The sequence below is a fragment of the Sarcophilus harrisii genome, chromosome 2 (assembly GCF_902635505.1).
Source record: "Sarcophilus harrisii chromosome 2, mSarHar1.11, whole genome shotgun sequence".
NCBI lineage: Eukaryota > Metazoa > Chordata > Mammalia > Dasyuromorphia > Dasyuridae > Sarcophilus > Sarcophilus harrisii.
This window is the reverse complement of record NC_045427.1, coordinates 128,614,386-128,635,985: the sequence shown is the minus strand read 5'-3', so window position 1 is coordinate 128,635,985 and position 21,600 is coordinate 128,614,386. Positions and strand designations below refer to the sequence as shown.

At 39.3% G+C, this 21,600-nt stretch overlaps 1 protein-coding gene and 1 long non-coding RNA gene across 9 annotated transcripts in view; one reads left to right on the top strand and one right to left on the bottom strand.

Moving 5' to 3' along the window:
• Positions 1-21,600, top strand: part of ANK1 (ankyrin 1) — a 326,140-nt gene that overhangs the window by 143,683 nt on the left and 160,857 nt on the right. The gene's annotated exons all lie outside the window — the stretch shown is intronic.
• The window catches only part of LOC116421411, a 37,410-nt gene that overhangs the window by 1,195 nt on the left and 14,615 nt on the right, over positions 1-21,600 (bottom strand). The window lies entirely within an intron of this gene.

The window sequence follows — 21,600 nt, the reverse complement described above, 5'->3', positions numbered from 1 at the left end:
CTTTGCAAACCTGTAAAATGTTATATGAATGTTAGCTTTTGATAGTAGTTGGACAAGTGTTCTTATTCTCATTTTACAGATGAGGAAACTGAGGCATAGAGCGATTGAGTGATTTGTTCATTCATACAGCTAATAGGGAAAGGATTGGGGCAGCTAGGGTACATAGTGTGATAGAGCACCAGACCTGAGTTCAAATTCAGCCTTAGATGCATGACACTTACTAGCCGCATGACCCTAGGCAATCCATTTAACCCCATTACATTGCCAGGAAAAAAACGGAATAGAATTAAAGTTGGGACTAGTAAGTATCTCACTTCCATTACCCTATGCTTTGAGTATATGTTAAGTGAGAGAAGAAATTGCTAGAGTGGGGAGAGAAAAAGACTCCACAACAAACAAAATTCCCAAGTTTGCTTGGGATAGGCCTTAAGAAATCTCCCTTTGAATGCCCACCTATTCAGAACCTTTAGAACTTGGTGGCAAGTCTACAGCTGTATAACTAGAGGTCTTCAAACAAAGGAAGTCTGAGTGACCTCTGGGGACCTCTTACCCGTGGGGCTTGTCCTGTCTGGTCAAACTGGACCCATTCTGACCTTCTAGGATTTTGACTTGGGAAAGAGAGAGGACCCTCCAGGAATAAGGTAGAACATGAGCAAAGGACTGGAAAAGAGAAAGACAAACTCCTGTTTGGGGGAAGGAACACAAAGGACTGAGAAAGGAATAACTCTGATTGAGGAGGGCCAGGCCAAAGACTTTGGACTTTGGCAGACAATAGGGAGTCACTGAATATTTAAGCTCAGAGAAATACCGTGACCAATTAATCATATACTCCCTCTTGGGTTATCCTCTTAAAAGGCAAGACGACTCTTACGCTGCTGTTTAATTTGTACAAGTATGGATTTTGTCCAAAGACCTCTAGTTAGGGAAACCCACTTTCCTCTTCTGCAGCTCACTGTATTTGGGAAGATTTCTGATTGTTTTCCCCTTATAATGAAGCAAAAATCTGCCTCTCTCTACACTTGTACTCCTGGTTTTGTCCTCTGGGGCTAAACAAACTCGAGTCTGATCTTTATTTCCTAGGAAAGCTCTTACATGTGTGAAAACAACATGGTTCCCCTTGCCCTTCCCCATCCTTGCTATCAGTATGGTTTCTTATCCGAAAGAGTCAAGTGTATTGGTTCTACATCGGATCCCTATTGGCTGGGTGACCCTGATCAATTCATGTAACCTTTAGATGCTCTGGACCTTAAACCAGAAGGTGCAGATCTGTTTTTGTAGAGGGAGTTTCCTTAGCTGACTTTTCTCCACTAATGAAATCACAGGTCCATCTCCATCTCATGTCTACCCTAAATTTTCTCTTCTCTTCTCTATATTCTCTTCTATTAGTATACTCAATATTTAAAGACCAAAACAAAATCCATTCCTTCTAGAAAACCTTCCCTGAACCACCCCACCAACTACCTGTCTTCTTTGACTTCACATATCACTATTTCTTTCACAATTCTTTAAAAACTTAAGCTTTAGGGGCAGCTAGGTGGCTTAGTGGATAGAGTGCTGGTCCTTAAGTCAGGAGGACCCGAGTTCAAATCTGGTCTCAGACATTTAACACTTCCTGGCTGTGTGACTCTGGGCAAGTCACTTAACCCCAATTTGCCTCAGAGGAAAAAAAGAGTAAATGGCTTTCCCCCATGCCAGGGATGAATGGCATTGCTAATAAACTTAAAACCCTGATATTTCATAAGCTTTGGCTGAGCAGCATGAGTGGGCAATGGGATGATAGCATGGTAGTCCAGCTCCATATATATTGGCAATCAGAGGTCCTGAGGGAGAAACTCAGCTCTGTCATCTACTCCTTATATAACCAAGTCACCTTAGATTTCCAGGACTCTGTTTATTCATCTGTAAAATGAGACATTTATACCAGAGTCTAAATTCATGATCTTGTGATCTGAGAAGTTCACAGATTTAATTTCTTGCTTTTTATGGAATTTAGAGCTGAAAATTTCATAGAATTTAGAGCAAAACTGTCTAGTACAATTGTCCCCATTTGAAAGGGGAAGTGATTTGTCTAGAGTCGCATAAACAGTGAGGAAAGAAGCTGGGATTCAAACCAAGTCCTCCAGATTCTAAATCTAGTTTGTTTTTTCTCCCCCTTATACAATATTGTCTTTCAACTTCATGCAGAATTTTAAAGTCAATTAATTTCCATTATTTCTGTTTCTCTGTCTGTGAAATGCAGGCAATAGTATTTGCAGTTTGGGAGTGATTGCTGAGTTAACATCAGCTGATTGCTTTGAGCATTTCGGGCAAAAGTCTCTTTAAATAGGGATAACAGGGACGTCGATGTGGCAGTTAGTGCTTGTTGGATGAGACCAATCCTGTTTTATTCATTCCTGTCTTGTCCAATTAAGAACCTTTTCTGGTTCTGGTTGCAGAACTATAGATTTAGAACTGGAGGGACCTTGAGATCTCTCTTCTCTGTTTGCAGAGGAGGAAACTGAACCCCCAAAATAATGAGTGATTTGGGGAGGGAAGAAAGGAATAAGCATTTATTCACTATGTGTCAGGCACTGTGCTAAGTGCTTTACAAATATTATCCCATTTGATTCTTACAGCAACCCTGTAAGGGAAGTGCTGTTATTATCCCTATTTTATAGCTGGGGAAACTGAGGTAGAAAGAAGTGAAGTGACTTGCCCAGGAACACACAACTAGTGTCTGAGGCTGTATTTGAATTCAGGTCTTCCTGACTCAAGGCCCAGCACTCTATCCACTGCACCTTCTAGCTGTCTCAAGGTCATGTTGGTAAGTAGAATTTCTGTTTGAATTCGCATACTCTTACCCTTAATCCAATGTTCTTTCTACTGTTCCATGCTTCCTTTCTCAAGCTCATGAGATGCATTTAGATGTCATCCTGGGCAGCCATTGAGTTAGGTCTTATTTGAAGAATTCTTTACCATAAATTTGTCTTGTTTCAGGCCAGCCCAGCCCCACCAAACAAACAGCCATGTGTAGAATTCGATTTCAAGATCTCTCCATTTGTTCTTTAACTGCCCTCTTTAAAGAATATTCCTCTTCTCCCACCCCCACATCCCCATCTAGGTTGTCCCCAGCTTGAACCAGACATTTCCAGGCAGCCTTTTCCTGTGATCTCTAAGATCCTTTCTTGTTCTAAGAATCTATCATTCTGTGAGAAGGCAATCTAAGCTAAGGGGAAAATGGGATGTAATTTGCAAAAATTCTACTTACTTCATAAAGCAAGTCACACCCACCCTCGACTATATTGATTTCTCCATACATAGTTTGGTTCCTTTCTGGCTTTCTGGCTCTAAAGGGCCTGGAGGGCCTAAAGCCTGGCTGCTTTAACAATTCTCTGGGGAAATCAGGGAATCAGTAAGAATCCGATGAAATGGAATTGGGATGAGTGAGGCAGCTTCTTTGTTGTCGGTATGTTAGAACTGCCTCTCTCCCTCAAGTACAGAATCGAGGTATCTTTGTGATCTGTGAGTATGTGAACTAGTCTGCAAAATACTTCTTCCAGAAATCATGCACCTGTGTGGTTTCTCAGTACAGGTGCTCCTTTCTCCCAGCCAGGTAGCAGACTCAACATTTTGTAGATATTCTCTTTGCATCTCACCTAGGAATGATCTTTGAGCTTAACTAGACTGGGTCCCAAATGGTGGAAAAACAGGTTCTTGTTGCATTAGTACCTGAAGACCTTACAGCTCTGAGTATTAGAGTCACAAAGTTGGAAGGGACCTTTGGTCAGAGTACTATAGCCAGCTCACATAAGCTCATGAGGCCATTGTTAAATTTTTGGTATAAGTATTTATACCTCAGAAATCAGCAAACATGTTTTATTTATTTTTTAGGGTTTTGGGGTTGTTTTTTCTGCTTTGAGATACAATTGGGGTTAAATGATTTGTCTAGGGTCACACAATAAGAGTTAAGTGTCTGAGGCTGGATTTGAAAACAGATTCTCCTGACTCCAGAACAGGTACTCTATCCACTGTACCATCTAGCTGCCCCCAAACATGTTTTATTGATTGTCTAAATTAAAGTTATAGAGAAAATATTAATAATACAGAAAATTTAAAGTGTGTCCCCTGGAGAGTGGTTTAAGCATTTAGTAGCACACCCCTCCCAAATTCCAACTCATATCGCTTAAATTCTATTTGCTTCAGTTTTCTCAATTGTAAAATGAAAAAAATAATAGCACTTACCTCTTAGGGTTGTAGTGAGCAATAACTGGCCTAATATTTGTAAAGTCCTCCTCAGCACAGTACTTGGTACATAGGAGATATTATATAAATGCTAGCTATTTGTTCCATCCTCCTCCTTCTCTTCCTCATCACTTGAATAAAGATTCCCTCTGTGAAGTAGTCCAAAAAGTCATCATTCACCTTAAGGCAGCATAGTGGCACAGTGGGCATAGTGAGATGGACTGGAATCAGGAAGACCCCAGTTTGAATTCTGACTGAGACACTTTCTATCTGGATGCCCCTCGGTGAGGTATTAGTCTCTGTCTCAGTTTCCTTAACTGTAAAATGAGAATAATAATAACAGCACTTAGAGTTGCTGTGGGTATCAAATTAGATAATATTTGTATAGCACTATATACAGCTAGTTGCTGCTATTATCCACCACCACCACCACCACTCCTACTCCTACCATTATTACTACTAATATTTCTATAATACCACCACCATTACTACTGCATTTATATACTCCCAATACTACTACTACTACCACCATAACCAACTCTACCACTAGTACTACTAGTACTCCTCTTCCTCTAAATATTATTACTAATATCTCTACCACATCACCACTACTATTACTACCAACACTACTACCCTCAAGTATTTATATACTACTACTATCACCACTACTACCATTCCTAGTACAACTATTACTACTACTATTACTACCAACACTACTACCCTCCAGTATTTACATACCACTACTATCACCACTACTACCATTCCTAGTACAACTATTACTACTACTATTACTACCACCACCACCAGTACTACTACTACTACCACCACAACCAACTCCACCACTAGTACTACTAGTACTCCTCTTCCTCTAAATATTATTACTAATATCTCTACCACATCATCACTGCTATTACTACCAGCACTACTACCCTCAAGTATTTACATACTACTACTATCACCACTACTACCATTTCTAGTACTACTACTACTACTACTATTACTACTACCACCACCACCAGTACTACTACTACTACTACCACCACAACCAACTCCACCACTAGTATTACTTGTACTCCTCCTCTTCCTCTAAATATTATTACTAATATCTCTACCACATCACCACTACTATTACTACCAGCACTACTACCCTCAAGTATTTACATACTACTACTATCACCACTATTACCATTATTAGTACTACTATTACTATCACCACCACCAATCCCACCACTACTACTCCTAGTACTCCTTCTCCTCTTCCTCCTCCAGATATTATTACTAGTATCTCTACCAAACCATCACTACTATTTTTCTACCACCACTAGCACTCTTCTTCCTCTTCCTGTTATTACTACTATTATCACCACCACTACCACTATTACTTCTACTCTCACTATCACCACTACCACTATCATGAACCATTTATATAGTTCTTAAACATTTGCAAAGCATTTTACAAATATCATTTTTGACATGATATATGATTTTAATCCTATTTTGACATCATATTACAACCTTTTTTCATTACAACCACCTTAGGAAGTAGGGCTATTATTATATTCATTTATAAATGGGGAAACTGAGGCAAATAAGGGTTAACTGAATTGGCCAGACTCACACAATTTTAGTTAATATTCATATAATGCTCACTATATGCTAGGCACTATGTTAAGTACTTTAGAATTATTATCTCATTAGATATAACAGCCCTGAGAGGTAGATATAATGATTATCTTTATTTTACAAATAAGAAAACTGAAGCAAATGGAAATTACATAACTTGCTCAGGGTCACACAGCCACTAAATGTCTCAAGATGGACATTGAATTCAGGATTTTTTTTTTTAACTATTGCAGTGGAATTCAAATCCAATATTTCATAGAAGAACATAAGAGAGGAAGTGCTATGTTGGAGGGTTGGGAATCTACCATAATTTAGAATTGGGAAATCTTGATTAGTGCTAGAAATGCTCTGCTCTTTATCCTGATGGCAGACCCAAAGAGAGGCCTTCTCTCTAAAAGGGGGGGATAATTTATAGGACAAAGTAAGATAGTAGACAGGAGAATTAGTCTCTTCTCCTGAGGGATGTTTGATATTCTTAGCACAGGAAGATGGAGAGTTTATCCATCTTTGTGCACTCATCCATTTTAAGTCAAGTCATTCATTGACAAGTATGTATTGAACACTTCCTCTGTGCTCCATACTTGGAAAACTCAGCTCTTTAGGTCCAAGTTTTTTTCTAAGTGAAATCCATCCTAGCTTTTGAGAATTACAAAATCACAGGATCTAAAAGTTAACAGGGGCCTCCAAGGTAAGGAATGTGGTCCAAACCACCCACGTAGTAACTCCCTCAATAACATCTTTGACAAATGGTCTTCCAGTTTCTGCTTAAAAACCTCTAAGATGGCAAAACCCATCCCCATGGGAGCAGCTCTGATGGTTAAGAAATTTTTCTCATACTGAGTCTAAAGTACTGTCTTTGCAGCTTGTACCCATTGCTTCAGATTTTTGTCCTGTAAACAAACAAATCTAGTCTTTTTACACAACAATCCTTCAAGTACTTGAAGATAGCTATCATTTCTTCAGTCACTTGTACATGTTGTTGCTAACTCATTTTTTGATTGCATTTGAATCTCCATGACCCTGTTTGGTATTTTCTTGTTAGAGATATCTAGAGTGATTTACCATTTCCTTCTCCAGTTCATTTGACAGATGAGGAAACTGAGATTTAACTGACTTGTCCAGGATCACAGTTAGTGACTGAAGCCAAATTTGAACTTATGGATATGAGTTTTTCTGGTTCCAAGTCCAATGACCTATCCATTGAGTCATCTAGTTACCCATAGCTTTTACAAAATAAATACTTAATAAATCCCTATTGGTTGATTGGTTAATAAATGCTTTTTTGTTCTTCATTTTTTAAAATTTATAATCTATCAAGGCGTAGCTAGTTGAGGCTTCAGACTAATACATCAGGTTCAAAAAGCCTCGCTCTCTGATTCTCATCAAAATCATAATGGAATAGTGTTACATATGGCTGTTCTGCTCCTATGATCTTTTGAATCTAGAGGAATCTTCTTGGAGTAAGAAAGGAGCAATAGACTGTGTGTGCATCAGGATCTATTGACATGCTAAAAAAACAAACAAACAAAAAAAAAAACTTCAGAAGGAACTAAAGGAAGAGGAAGTTGCCAGGAGGTCTGAGGAATGAAGAATTCCCTTAAAGAAAGCCTTTCCATTCCCCCACCAACTCTCTATTTCCCCATCCTCTCCATTTTGCACTTGGAATTCTCAATTGGAATTAGAATCAGTGATGGTTTCTCTTGCTCAGCAGCAACTCATTCCTCACTGTCATTCCCAAACTAAATCCTGAGGCCTTTGTACCCTACATCCCCTTGCCATCTGTATCTGGGGTATATTCTATAGACCACATATCATCCTAATTGAAAGTTAAAATGGGAAGTAACCCTGGAGATCATCTAGTTCTAGTCCCTCATTTTATAGAGGAAGAAACTGAGGCTCACAGAAGTGTCAATTCTTGTCCAGGTCCCCACACTGAGTCATTAAGAAAGCATAATTTAGTTATCCTGACTCTAAGACCATGTTAATTTCTAGAACCCTTGCCAAAACGTAAAATTTAAAGGTATCTAGTATTGGAGAGGGGGGTTGAACCCCCCAAATATATTGGGGTTTCAGAACAGTGTTGCAAGATGCCTCAAAAAATTTGTAGACTTAGACCATCTCCAAATCAAGTGGCAAAGATTTTATTATAATACCATTGACTGACAGGCTAAGTTCCCAAAGGGATTTTTTAGCGATTAACAAGGAAAAAGATGAGGGCTAAGTTCCCCAGCAGAATTCAGTATTAACAAAAGGGAAGATGTCATAGGCAAGCAAGTTCCTAGAGAACTTGCTACCTTAAGGACAGCAGTTTCTAATGAATCTGAGGCCATAAGGAGGAATAAATTCCTAAAGAAATTGGGGGGGAGGGGGAATTATGCCATTGACTGGCAGATTAAATTCACAAAAAGGAGTTAGTCATTGTGGTTCTTAGCAAGTGGGCTAACCCTAAGAGGAGTTAGCAAAGAATGGGGATACCAGGAGGTTCTTTTATAGAAGAAAAATAATCTCGGGTAGGGTATTTACATCTTAACTTGGCCCTTTGATTGGATACAGTAACTGTGGAATTACCATAATTTTGTCAATGCAAGGAATTTAACAAAGAATTCAATAAGGGCCCGTTTAAGGATAACAAAAGGCCCTCCTTAAGAATAAAAGGCCCATTTCAGGAGAAATAATTCCACCTGTGCTCCTCCATACTTGTTTTAAGGAGTAGCTTGGCTTCCTGGTTGTTTACAATAATTCAAGCTTCTTCCAGTTAGTGCCCTACCCTATGACTTATCCAGTTACCAAGTACTAAGGATCAAGAATCCCATCACTAGGAAAGTATTAAAACCAAAGCCTTGTTCTGGGCTCCTTTTCTCCTATATGCTATCTTTATTGGTGACCTTATCAACCCCATGGATTCAACAATCATTTCTACATATAGTTGATTCTAAGATCTATATATCCAACATTAATCTCTCTACTAAACTCCAGGCTTTCATCACTAATTGCCTTTTGGACATCTCTTACTTAACATATCCAAAACAGAAGTCCCCTCTTTTCCAGCCCTCTCCTTCCTAACCTTCTCTTCCAAGTTTTCCTTACTAATACCCTGACTTTCAAATTCAGTATCATCTTTGATTTTTACTTTCTCTTACCCCATAGATCCAATTGGCTGCCAAGTCTTTTCATTTCTACTTTTACAACATCTCTTATATAAAAGATACTCTTTGCTGTACCCTCATAGCCATCATCCAGAAGCAGACTCTCATGACCTCTTCCCTGGACTATTGCTATAATCTGGTTGGTCTCTCTGCCTTAGGGTGTCCTCACTTTAGGCCATTCTCCACATAGCTGATTTTCTTAAAGACTGGGTGACCATGTCTCCTCCACTCCCACCCCCACTCAAATTCCAATTTTCTCCAGGATCAAATATAAATTCTTCAGTTTGTCGTGTTAAGCCCTTCACCATCTGGCTTCTTATTTTTCCCATCTCCTTACTCGTTATCCTCCTCCAAATCCTTAATGATCCAGCATCTACTTGGCCTCTTACCTTCCTCCCATTGGGCACTCCATCTCCCCTGCCTTATCACTGGCTGTCCACCATGTTCTCTCTCTCCTTACCTCAGCAAACTGAGCTTCAAGACTCAGTTCAAACCCACCTTCTGCCGGAGGCCTTTCCCTGTCCCTACTCCCCCTTTCAGCCCATCCTTTGGCCTTCTCTCTGTGATGACCTTTGATTTATAGTTTGCATTTCTTGAATGACCATAATTATTTGTATCTTGTTTTCCTCCTTTAGATTTTTGCAACCCTTGAGATTAGGGATCTCATATGATTGTATCCCCCATTGTTTGGCAATTAGGAGTGTTCACTCCAGGCTTGTGAGTGATGGATCAACACTTCAGCATCCACTCGGCTCAAGGGGAAACCATTTTGGAAGAAAATATGACTCTCCTCTTTTCTTAGACATAAGAGGAAGGAGAATACAAATGAATGTCTGGTACTGGGTGATTAGAAGGGGATGGAACAGATTATGAGTCATTTCTATTAATTCAACAAATCAGTGGGGCATTTGAAAGGTGTTACCACCTAAAGTAAGGAAAAATATTCAGTACAAAGAGAATATATCTGAAAGTTAGAGGTTAAAAACTGTGAAAACAAAATCAGGCTGGATGGAATAGAGACTGCCCCTCTTGAAGTAGTTTCCCTCGGGAGAATACCAAGAAGCTTACTTCTAATGTCTTTGATGCAAATATTATGTCTTTGCCTCAGTGTGCTTAGCAGTACATTTATGAAATTTAATAATAATAATAATAATAATTAGAACAAACAGCCTGGGAGAACAGTATATGGGACAGCCACCTAGCATGGACCTTTCCAGAGCAAGGAAGGAGAACATCTCTTCTCACATCTTCCCTAGTCCTATATCTGGGAGTCCTTTTTAGTCTGCCCCTCAGTCCTCCTCAGATTTCCTCCCTTTTGCCTACCCCTCTGTACATTTTTCTGCCTTCCAGAATGTGCCTTCTAGTTCCTTTCACCTCTTCTTGACTTTCTCTAAGCTACACACACACACACACACACACACACACACACACACCCCACACACAACTCTTGAAATAGTATGTTTTGGGAGTATTATCTAGTACTGCCATTGCAGATGTATATCTGAATAAGTGAGGAAGAGGAAGGAGGCAGTGCTGCTATTTATGATCTCATTAATCCTCTGCTATTTGTTTCTGTGAATGTGTGCTGATATTAAAATAAGTCTCATGAGGACATGGAACATCTTGCTATCTTTCCTCTGTAACCAAGTGCCCTGCACAGTGGGCAAGAAATACATATTTGTTGAGTGTGATTCATTCATTCATTTCTTTTCAATACCTAATATTTTAAATAATAATAATAGTCAGCACTTATATAGCAACTTGGCATTTTACATGTGCTATCTTGTCTGATCCTCACAACTACCCTCTCACATAAAAGATTATTATCCCCATTTTACAACTACTGTCTTGAGCAAGACTTGAATTCAGGTCATCCCAATTTCATGTCCAGAAGTTCTTACCCACTGAACTACCTAATTGCCCTAGTTATTTATTAATATGTCAGTCATCTCTCCTCCCTCCACTACATCCTGGTCCTACCATCATCACCCTCCTTTGTAATAATGAAAAATAGTTAAGTAAATGATCAAATGATGTTGTTTATTCTTGGAAACATGGACCATGGCATCAGGGAGGTGATGCTATGACATGCAGGTAAATTGGATGGGAGGCTGGGCAAGGTCACCTGCTTCACTTTCCCCTCCAGAGCCATCTGGATCCAGTAGCCACATATAGATCATGATATGGATCATGACTGGAGATGGTCCTGGATTCAGTAGGAGACTGTGGCCTTTTTAAATTAAGGTCTTCAACAGGTCTCAGTTTGATTGAAGCTGTACTCATTTAGTGATTAAGGCTAGATAGCAATTGAAGCAAAAAATCTTCTTTCACCTAGTTTAAAGAAATCTAAATAAATAAATGAATTGGGAGAAAACCTTCAAGGTTTCTGTCCAAAGCAGAAATGATTGCTGTTTACATTCAATCTGAGTCCATCAGGACTCAAACAATGATCAAATGGGACTTGACTTAAGACATGTTAGTGGTCAATAAGAATCAGATTGGTTTTGGCAGCATTTTGCCTCCATTGTCCCCTGTATCCATGCCTAGAGAAGAAATATATTTCATTTTCTGTTCTCTTGGCCCCATGTTGGTTGTCAAGTTAGCCATTCAGCTTTCTTTTAGTGAACCTTTCATCCATACCTTTATACTCACCATATTTATTATTCTTCCATTTGTATTTATTACTGTGCCTCAGTTCATGAAAGTCTTCCCTTGCATCTGTGGATTCCTTATAGTCTTCTGGTCTTGCTGAGTAGTAATATTTTCTTACATTCACATTCCTAATTTTACTTAGTCATTCCCCAATGAATGGGTGCTCATTTAATTTCCAGTTCTTTGCTACCAAAATCCAAAAGTTTTGCTATGGATTTTGGTACTTGTTGGAATTTTTTGCTTTTGATATCATTGGCGTCTAGGCCCAGAAGTAAGATTTCTAGGTCAAAGTATGTAAATGAGTTGGTTGCTTTCTTACATAATTCCATAATTCCAAATTGTTTTTTCAAAATTACTGCACTGATTTATTTATTTAAAAACATTTATTATGTGCTCACTATACATTGAAGAAGATAAAAAGGTAAAGAAGATGCAGGTAGGTACCTTCAAGGAAAATATAGCAAGTTGAACCTTACATCTTCCTCTGATAAACCTATAAATCTTATAAGGTCCAACCCTGGCCCCATCTTCTCCAGCCATCCTGTAAGGCAACTTTCTCTCCTTTGAAGTTCTGGGGCACTTAGCACCAGCCAGACTCAGCTGCAACTTGATGGTGCCATAGTTATTGTTTAATCAATTAATAAGCAAGTATTAAGCACCTCCTATGTGCCCAGTACCCATGATGCAAAGACAAGAATCTCTGCTCTCAAAAAGAGAGCTGGAGAAGGAAATAGCAAATGACTCCAGTATCTTTGTCCCGCAAAAAACCAAATAGGGTCATGAAGAGTTGGACATGACTTACAATGTCTGAACAAGAAGTTGTCAAATAGCTTACATTCTACCAGTAGAAACAGCATGCACTCTTTATTTTATATAAAATAAAGATAAACAGAATGCAAAATAAATATAAAGTAGTTACAGAAGGTGAATACAAATAGTTTGAATATCAGAAAAGGCTTCATAACTGTGTCTTGAAGGAAGCAAGGGCATCTTTACTGTGGAGGTGAGGAGTGAGTGAATTCCAGGCGTTTCTGACTTGGAAATTTATTTGATTGATTTATTTGATTGTTCATGCACGAGCATTAGGCCTGCCTACCTGGATTTTGAATGTCTTGACGTTAAGGATCACATGTTATAAATTTCTTTGGATCCTCCACAGTGTGTTACATCTCCCCTTTGTAGAAGGCATGCACTCATGCTCAATGACAATGACAATGACTCAATGACAAGAGAAAGGAGAGAAGCCAGTGGGAATACTAATCTATGGCAGGACTTCCAGCCTGTCGGTGCTACATGTATGCTGAAGGCAATCTCTTTGGTGGGAGCTTCTCTAGGCTTAGCCAGGCAGACCCTCACACAGCAGGCCTATCGTCGGCCACCATCCAAAGCCTTTCCACCTTGGCAAGACTTATTGGAGCTTTCTGCTTCACTCACAGAGTCCTTGAGGCCCAAAGTCACCTCCATATCATGCAGAATCTCTCCAGAAAGACTTCAGTAAAGGAAGGGCTAGAGACATGTATCTTCTTTTCAGCTTTTCCTAGGAACAATTTAAGTTATGTACCTTGTACAATGGAAAGGACTGGACTTTGAGTTCTAATTTCATCTTTACTAATGGCTATTTGGGTGATTTTAATAAGAAGAATAATGGGTGACTTTTCCAGTTTAAGTCTCATGTTCCTCCTCTAGAAAAGGAAAGAGTTGGATTAAATTGTTTCAAAGCCATTTTCTAGATAAAAATTTTCAATTGTTACCATATATTCAAAGTTCAATGTTGGGGGTGAGAAAGAAACAAAGTAATTTTGGAAAAGTTGCAGGAAGACCAGAATCTGAAGACTGGTTTTCCAGCAGAAACAAAGTCCCCTTTTGAAATGTCTACCTTGTAACTGCTGGAGGCCCACATTGTTGAAACACCTTTGGCTTCATTCCACAGGAATGGGGTTCACTACAGATATGTAGGATGGAGGAGGATATAGGCAGGGTTTGGCTCTCGATTCATAGATTATTCTTTGACTTTTCCTATCAAAGCAATTATAAATGGATGGTATAAATATTATATGAAAAAAGAACTGGCTAGAAAGGCCAGCTAGAATTCACTAGAGGATTAAATAGAAGGCTAATGGGCCCTATTTAATTATTAAGAATAATACAATGAGTCCTGTGTGAAAGATTACACATGGCACTTGCTTGGGTCCTAAAAAGAAAATAAGACTGGGAAATGGAAAGGAGATGGCAAGGTGGTGTTAAAAGAAGGCTGCTAAGTACCTTGTTGATAGGAGCTTAAAAGGACAATGGAGATAAAAAATATGCCATCCTCTTGTCAAGTCTTGAGGAATGGCAAAATCTAGAGAAAAATGCCTGTTCGATGGCCTAATTGGATTTAATTGCTTTCAAGTTATTTGGCTCTAGGAAGAGGGAGAAAACTCTGTGAGTCAGCAGAAGGATCTTGAAGAAGGCCAGCTGTATCCATCCCTGATCCTCACATCTGGTTGGAGCATGGTAGCCTTACCCTCAAGGGGTACAATTTGTTCCAGAGCAGAGTGCCCCAAGGGCAATGACTCCCTTAATATCCCTCCTGTGAGAGGGTGGGGGAAGATTCCTATGCAGACTACCAGGCTGAATGGTACTTAGGAGTGACCAGTAGAACATTTGAATTGCAAAGGAAAAAGCTGTCCTTCCAATATTCCCACCTACGATGGATCTCACGGTTTTTTCTCCATCCTGAAGAAATACCAGGACAGACTAGGACCAAGAATGAGTCCTAGCATTTTCAATCTCCCTCTTGGGGAAATTGGTTTGCTTCTGTTTTTATCCTTCCATCCATTATAAACTTAGGTTTATAGCAAACAATGATAGATTTGTGTACATTTCAGAGCAGGTTTTGTAGGTGGTATCTCTAATTGAAAAAGACTACATATAGTCAAGGAATCACAGAATTGATAAAGAAGGCCTATGGTGCTCTAAAAATTATCTGGAAAGTCTTGGAATGTCCAACTTTGATTTCACTTATAGTATTTTAAGATTTTTTCAGGTTCTGTAATAGTAGTAGTAGAAGGAGGAGGAAAAAGAGGAAGAGTAATGGCATTTAAATAGCACTTTTCAGTTTGCAAAGTACTTCACAAATATTATCTAACAGGATCTTTACAATAACCTTGAGTACTATTATTATTCTCATTTTATAATTGAGGAAGGTGTGGCAGGCAAAGTTGTTAAAGAGCTTGCCTAGGGACAAAACCTAATAAATTTCTAATGCTGGATTTGAAATCAGCCCTTTTTGACTCCAGGTTCAGCACCCTGTCTATATTATCTAGTTCCCACACTATAGGGGAATGGACACAAGTTTAGTCTACTCCCAAGGCCAGAGTTCAAATGTTGGCTTTATTATGACTTATCTGTATAACCCTGGCAGGCTATGTTCACTCCTGAATCTCAATTTCTTCATTTGTAAAATAGGGGTAATAATAAGACATATCTAGGTTACACCAGAACACTTTTGTGGGCAAATCCAGTGTTTGTTTAATGCCAGACACTGTGTTAGCTGCTGAGGTGATAAAAATGAATGAAACTGATTTTGCTTTCAAATTGTTGTAGAAATATAAGCTCCCCAAATCCTGAGGGGCAGCTAGATGGGGCAGAAGATAGAGTACCACCTAAAGTCGGAAGGATCTAATTCAAATCTGGCCTCAAACTTTTAACCCTTATAGCTGTGTAACTCTGAGCAAGTCACTTAACCCCAATTGACTCACCAACCCTTCCCCCCCTTAACCCCACCAATACTCTGGCTTCCTTCCCCATCATGAGGTGGTCCCCTCCTATGAGTATGAATAGAGAGCTGAGTAGCACATCCTGGGCTCAGCATTATCCTAGGCTGTTTCTGCTTCTCAGAAGGACGAAGTAAGGAAAAGCTCCCAAATAAGTCAAGAAGAATTAAAGGTAGAGCCCATCTTAGGGTGTGACCTGACTTATTACAAACATATTTGTGTGATTCCATTCCTCTTCTCCTAATGCCCAACCCTGATTCTGTCCTTTTTTTCAACCATTCATTAGACCATGATTTTACTTAATTACTACTTAAAACCTCCTTCTGTCAGTCAGCAAACATTTATTAAGCACTTACTGTGTGCCATACAATAAGTGCTAAGACATATTGACAATACAAAGAAAGGCAAAAAAAAAAAAAAAAAGTAGCTCAATCTAATGGAGAGAAAAAAATGCAAGCAATCATGTACATATAAGATACAGATGTGATAAGTATGGAGGGCAAGTACTAGTTATGAGATGTTGAACAAGTTGCTTAACCTTTGGGAACTTGAGTTTTCTATCTGTAAAATAAGGAGTTTGAATAAAATGTCATCAAAGATCCCTTTCAGCTTTAAAATATGAGTCTTAAAATTATGTGAGCTGGAGAGGAGACTATCTGGCCGTTGATTAAGGAGGTTACTAGCTCTGGTTCTTAAGAAATTTTTCTTCCATCAAGTCTAAATCCACCTCTCTGCTCCTTCCACCCACTGTTTCTATTTCTTCCCTCTGGGCTCAAATAAATCTAATCCTTCTTTCATAGGACAGGCCTTCCGGTACCTGAAGATAGCAGTCACATTCCCCTGAGTCTTTCTTCAAATTGAACACCTCCAGTTTTTTTAGCCATCTTCATATGGAAGGATTTCTAGTCCCTTCAGCATCCCACAGTTACCTTTCTTTGGATACTTTCCAGTTAATAAGTTGTCCTTAATGTCCTTCCTAAAATCTAGAGCTCTAAAGTGGCCCAGCATTCCAGAAGTGGATCTAACCAGGGTAGAGGGTGGCAGGGCTCTCAAATCCCAAATCTGGACAAGGCCTTTTTGAATACGGTCTTCAGATTACACTGGGGTCAATTCAGTTAATTCTTAGCACTTCCTCCACCAAAATCCTCATATCTTTTCTAAACAAATTGCTATATCCAGTTTTCATTGTTTTGGTACTAAAGAAAAGTGAAGAAGAAATAGGAAGCAGAAGTTATAACTCCCATATTTTGAATTTGTGAAGATGACTTTTTTAAAATCCATGAATAAGACTTAACATTTACCCCCATTAATCTCATAGTAATAATAACAATAATATTTATAGCTAACTTTTACATAACACCATAGTATGTGCCAGACACAGTGCTAATTGCCTTTTATTGAATATCTCACTTGATCATCTTATTAGAGTTGACCCAACATTCTTGCCTGTCAAGATCTTTCTAGATCCTGACTCTATCACATGTGTGAGCTATTCCTCCCAGTTTGGTATCATTTGCAAATTTGATAAGCGTGCCATCTGTGCTTTTATCCAAGGCATTGATAAAAAATGTTCCATAGCCCATGGCCAAGCATAAATCCCTGGGGCATTTCAATTTCACAGTTGGAGGTGGTAGTTCAGCTACTATGTGCTTTTTCTTGGCCCTCACAGTCCCCTAGGGCTGGCTAGGATCTGTCACTCCCTAGGAAAGAGCCTGATGTATAGGGTAGGCAATAGAGGCTCCTCTGGGAAGTCTTTGGTGGGACCTAATGGCATTTTGGCATATACTATGAACACTTGGAATTAAATAGCCATTGGTAGGGATATAAGGATCATGACCAATCCTGTGATTTCTCAGGTGAAGAAAAACCTTCCAAAGCAGGTCAACATCTTCTCCACCAGTTAGTCTTAGAGAATTGTTAGGAACAATCAAAAGTTCAATGACTTATTCAGAATCACACAGCTGATGTATGTCAAAGATAAGACTTGAATCCAAATCTCTCTGGCTTCCAGACTGCCTCTATATCCAAATACTAAATAAATCCAACTTGGTCCTCTTTAAGAAGGAAGATCAAACAATGACAAACCTAAACCGAATTTCTATAGCACTTTAAATAATTTCCCCACAACAACACTGTAAAACAGGTGGTGAGAGCCTAACTATATCCATTTTATAGATGAGGAGACTAAGGCTCATAGAGGTGAATGTCTATTATCCCAGATCACCCTGTAAGTGGTAGAGTCCAGGCTCTCTGGGCTTTAATTCCTGTACTATTTCCTCTGTCAGTTCTTAAACTTTTTTTTTTTTTTTTTTTGATCATCTGGTAAAACCTCTAGACCACTTCTCAGTGTAATATTTTTAAATACATAAAGTGCCCAAGATTACAAAGAAAACGAATTACATTGTGATAGTGTATACATACACATTATATAGGTTTGTGTGTCTGTGTGTGTGTATACACACACACACATATATGTATTTTTTAAAAGCTTATAGACTCTAAGTTAACAATCCCTGATCTAAACCAAGACTGCCTCTATTTCACCCTCCCTGTGATGCCCATAAAGTGCTGGATAGCAAGTGACCTGTATGAGCTGGCAAGGTCGCCTGCGCTTCCTTCTCAAGGTCATTCCTAGAAGGCGGAGGTGAGCAGAGAACCTCCGACTTGGCAGGTGACCTTGAAGATATCCAGCCGGAAGTCTGCGACTGCGGGGCTCACGGCTTACTGCAATCACTCAAGCAATTTTTCATATTTTCGGTATTAGCATATGCCGAGCCAGATTGATTTTTTGCAGTTTCTCCTGCTTACCCCATCCTTTGTCCTAGGGAAGCAGGCGACAGCCTAGAACTTGTGGAACGTTTGAAAACAGTGGGCTACGTTAGGGAAATGGAGCCATCTGGGTCTGGCTCTTTCTAAGCGTTTTCCCAAAAGAGTGAAACTGGAGCTCCGGCTTCAGCCGTTCTAACTGGTCCCGAAACAATGACCTTGAAAGGTCACTCTCTCAGTGCAGCACCCAAAATGGAGGGGATGAAGGGAGAGGGGGAGGGAGAAGGGGGCCAGGAAGGTGATTTTAAATGGCTGCCTGACATACATGACCGGGGCGTTCCTCCTAGAAACTCGTTTGTATTCATGAGCCCCGAATGCCATCTCCACATCTGCACACTTTGAATGCATCTGCAGCAGCTTGAGATGAAATATTGAGGCGCTTCTTTCTTCTCAGGCTTTGGGGTTAAGAAACCCATTTGATCTGCCTGGGGTCTCTAGCTCCAATTGAGCACTCCAAAGTAGATTGTCGAGACTGACAGACGCAGGAATGAGATTAGAGTTTGTCCCCAGAACTGCCGGGAGCGCTAAGCAAGAGCCATAGAATTTGGAAACAGAAGGGGAAGAAGAGTGAACCGTTCCATCACTTAGCCAGTCTGCAGCACCCCGCGCAGATAATCTGACTGGTGTTTTTCATACGGAAGTCAAAGATTTTTTTTTTTTTTAACTAAATCAATTGTACTACTAGTCATTTTTGACTCAATTGTCTCTTCTTTGTCTGGAAAACATAATAATCTCAGAGATAAAAACAATCTCAGAACCACTTCTGATTCTTAGGTAAATTAGGACTGTTCCAGCAACTGCTCAAAAACAAAAAAACAAAAAACCAACTCTCTACAATTTCATCAAATGTCAGCATCTGAAAGGGTCTTAGAGATCACCTAGTCCAGCCTCCTTCCTTTTGTAGTTGAGATCTCTGAGGCTCTGGATTTGACTAAGACCCTGATGCAGAACCAAGACTCTCAAGGAGACAATCTAGGTCTCTCAAGGGTTTTCAACACAACCCACTGACCTCTTTCCTCTCTTATTAGAAAGAAGGGTGGATAATTTTTAGTCAGTTGAGGACGTTTTAGCTGACACAAATATTTCAGTTCTCTAAAACTCACTTTTTGCATTTAATTTTTTTTTTTTTCTGATGATGGATGCTTTGGGAGAGACTTGGTATGACTTGAGTTTTTGTGTTTAATCGTTACTACTGAAAGAAGTTCTTTCTCTGGTTCCTCATTAGGGTCCTCATTTATGTCAACAAAGAAGCCAGTAGCATAGAAGCTGTTAGGTACCAGGAGAGCCCCTTCATGATTGCTCTCCCTACTAGACCTCATCCCAAGCTGTCAGGGTTTCCCCACAAAGCTGCAAAGGTCTCAAACCCTTTGAGAAAGCAACCTGGTGAAGATGTGAGTAGATGACAGGTCCTAAAGTGAGAAAGGTTTGAATTCAATCTTCACCCATTTACTTACTAGTGTGTGACTGTGGGTAAATCATTTAATCCCTCTCTGCCCAGTTTCTTCTTTTGTAAATGGAGTGGGGTGAGAGAGAAAGAAGGGAATTAACTCCATGATCTCAGATTCTTTCCAGCTCCAAATTTTCAATCCTTTAGACGAAGGCCTGATCATGGACATTGAGACTGTTTTCTGAGAACAAGCTTAGTTAAATTCTGAAGACTTTTTATGACTAGCTACGCGCTGATTAATTTTTTGATCACAGCAACTCAGAAACTGTCTCCCGAGGCAAAGTGAGGTTGTGATCTATATCTACAGAAGGAAGACCCATGTCAGTAAAATCTTATTATCTGTCAATTAATTGGTCATCCAACTTACATTTATCATGAGCTTACCATGTCTCATGAAGGACACAGGAGGGCAGCTAGATGGCACATTCCAAGGCTGGAGTTAGGAAGATCTGAGTTCAAATTTGGCTAAAGACACTGTGTCCTTGAGTTTCCTCAGCTATAGAATGGGGATCGTAATAGCACCTACCTCCTGGAGTTCTTGAAAGGATCACATGAGATAATATTTGTAATGTTTTTAACACACAGCCAGGGATACAATAGGGGCTTAATAAATGCTGGTTCTGTTACCCCTTTTTCTCTCCACCACCTCAAATAGGGCTGATTGGGGGAATATATTACCCAGAAAGCTCCACCAAAGGCCAATCCATGCCCTCTCTCATCCCACTCCAATCTCCTTCCAGATAATTTTTTCTTACTGTCAACCTAAGTTCATTTTGTTGCAATCCAGATGTAAATAGTGATAAGTGACATTTAAAAATTATATTTTGTTCTTTCCCACTGAGTAAAGGAATTCAAATTCAAAATATTTGGAACTTGTTGCTCAGTTGTTGATAGATGCTTTCTCTTGGGAAAGATTTAGAATTATGTTTGTGGTTTGCTGGTTGTTTTAAATTTCAAAGTAAATTTTCTTCAGATAAAATTAGCAAGTTAAAAGCACTCCTCTGATATATTCTGGATCCCAAAGCAGATATAACCTAGGTATGATCATTTAAAATTCTTTCTACCTTGTCATTCCTCTACTCAATAAACTCCAGTAGCTCCCTATTATCTGTGGGATCAAATGGATAAGTCCTCAGTGTAGCATTTAAAGACCTTCATAGTCTGACCCCTTCTTCCTTACCTTTTTATATGTTCACCTTACCTCTACATAGTCTGTAAACCAGCTATAATGGCCTGCCAGTGATTCTTTACATACAAGGCTCAATCTCCCATCTCAAACATTTGTATGGGCTGCTCCCCCCATGCCTGACATTCTCTCTGCCCTCATTTCTCACTCTTGAGTCCTTCAAAACTCAATTTACAGTCTCCAAAGAGGGCTTTTCCCAGTCCTCCCAGCTGCTAGGGACTTCAGAGATTCCCTTTCATCTGCGCTGTATATAGCTTGTTTGTACCTAATGATTTACATATGGACTCACTTATTAAATGTAAACTCCTTGAGGACAGGCACCACGATTTTTCCCTTTATTTGTATCCCCAGCTCTTAAAATCATCCCTAGAACATCTATTGTTGTTGAGTCATTTCAGTTTGACTCATCATGATTCCATTTGTAGTTTTCTTTGCAAAGATATTAGAATGGTTTGCAATTTTCTTCTCCAGTTCATTTTATAGATGAGGAAACTAAGGTAAACAGGGTTAAGTAACTTGACTAGGGTCACACAGCTAGTAAATATCTAAGGCCATATTTGAACTCAGAAAGATGAGTCTTCCTGACTCCTGACTTTATCCACAACACCATATGGCTGCCTACCTGGAAAATAGTAAGTTCTTAATACATTCTTATTGATTATGTAATTTATCTGTGAGAACTTTAGAAAACGACTAATTTTAAAAATTCTTGTTAAGAAAGGAGGAAGTTAGGATTTTGGC